Source organism: Sinocyclocheilus anshuiensis, unplaced genomic scaffold (genome assembly GCF_001515605.1).
Source record: "Sinocyclocheilus anshuiensis isolate Anshui unplaced genomic scaffold, SAMN03320099.WGS_v1.1 scaffold277, whole genome shotgun sequence".
Lineage (NCBI taxonomy): Eukaryota > Metazoa > Chordata > Actinopteri > Cypriniformes > Cyprinidae > Sinocyclocheilus > Sinocyclocheilus anshuiensis.
The window spans coordinates 4,257-6,372 of record NW_015536463.1 but is presented as its reverse complement, the minus strand read 5'-3'; positions in this window follow the sequence as shown (position 1 = coordinate 6,372).

The following is a 2,116-nucleotide window of genomic DNA, read 5'->3' as shown; positions in this document are numbered from 1 at the left end:
GTTACTGTGCTAATAAATAGTGTTTTCACTATATTTTGGATATTAATATCCATGCAGAGTTGATGTTGTACAGCCTGTTCAGTGAATTACAGGCAAATTCAGTTGATCAGCTGTAAAACAGTGATTCTGTCCAAATTCCCTATAAAATCATAAATGATTCCTTTCGAGCTAAATTGACCTGTTTCCCTTACAGTGGTGAATCTTGATGCACTGACTCCAGCTTCAGTCCACTACTTGTGAAGCTCTCCCAAGTGTTTGAATCGGCTTTGCTTGACAGTATTCTCAAGCTTGCGGTCATCCCTGTTGCTTGTGCACCTTTTCCTACCCAATTTCTTCCTTCCAGTCAACTTTGAATTTAATATGCTTTGATACAGCACTCTGTGAACAGCCACCCCTTTCAGTAATGACCTTCTGTGACTTACACTCTTTGTGGAGGGTGTCAATGATTGTCTTCTGGACCATTGCCAAGTCAGCAGTCTTCCCCATTATTGTGGTTTCAAAGAACAAGAGATACTCGGAATCTGAAATTTCAAGCGAGAGAGAGGTATATGCAAGAAAAGTTTATCAGAGGATCTGAGAGAGCGAGAGGATTCCTGATAGCTGAGAAGTTCGGACAAGTATGATGGGGCTAGATCATTTAATATGCTTTGATACAGCACTCTGTGAACAGCCACTCCTTTCAGTAATGACCTTCTGTGACTCTTTGTGTAGGGTGTCAATGATTGTCTTCTGGACCATTGTCAAGTCAGCAGTCTTCCACATTATTGTGGTTTCAAAGAACAAGAGATACCCAGAATGTATACTGTAGAGATGGTCATTTAATGAAACTCAAATATAAATATTCTAATATTTTGAGATACTGGATTTTTGACTTTCATGAGCTGTAAGCTCTAATCATCAAAATTAAAACAAAAAAACTTTACATGTAAACATTTTACTTTACATGTAATGAATCTAGAATATATGAAAGTTTCACTTTTTGAAATACGTTACAAAAAATTTTTAACTTTTTCACGAAACTCTTTTTTTTTTTTTTAGATGCATATATATATATAGGTTTATAAGTTTAAGTTTTCTTGGCTGTCACTTAGCAGCTCGAAGTTTCAGCTCCCTCCACATATTTTCTATATGATTAAGGTCTGGAGACTGGCTAGACTACTCCTTGACCTTAATGTGCTTCTTCTTGAGACACTCCTTTGCTGCCTTGGCAGTATGTTTTGGGTCATTGTCATGCTCACCCATCCATGACCCATCTCCAGTATTCTGACTGAGGGAAGGAGGTTCTCATCCAAGATTTTACAGTACATGGCTCCATCCATCGGCCCCTCAATGCGGTGAAGTCATCCTGAACCCTTAGCAGAGAAACAGCCCCAAAGCATAATGTTTCCACCTCTGTGCTTGACTATAGGGATGGTGTTCTTGAGATTATAGTCAGCATTTCTCTCCCTCCAAACACGGTGAGTTGAGTTGATGCCAAAGAGCTCAATTTTGGTCTCATCTGACCACAGCACTTTCTCCCAATCCTTCTCTGAATCATTTAGATGTTTCCTGGCAAACTTCAGATAGGCCTGTACATGTGCCTTCTTGGGTTTCTCCATATATTACATCCAGTGGGTCATACTACAAGATCAACAGTTCTTGCAAACTGTTAAAGGCATTCTCTGCTCTGCCATGTTATCTCCCTCAACTCTTCCAATATCTTCCACATCCTTTTTTAAAAACAAGATAACCATCAACAATTAATGCCCAAAACCACAAATTATCAATTGTTCTACTTTATAAAAGCTAAAAACTCTATTGACAAAGTTTAAACATTTGATTGAGAGCTCTTTTCATAACAGCAATATCAGAATATCAATATCTGCCATGAGTGCTAGCAAGAGCCACTCTGTTCCTAACACTCAAACAAAAAAATAAAACATATATATATATATATATATATATATATATATATTAAAGCTGACATTAAAAAGAAACATAATAAAAATACAGGTTTGTTAACTTCCTATACAGGCCCAGGTTACAAAAGCGTATTTAGTATAACCTGTATTTTGGCTGTTTAGAGTGTGGTCTTACCACTGGAATTGCTTTACAAGCAGAAATTTCTAATATTCTC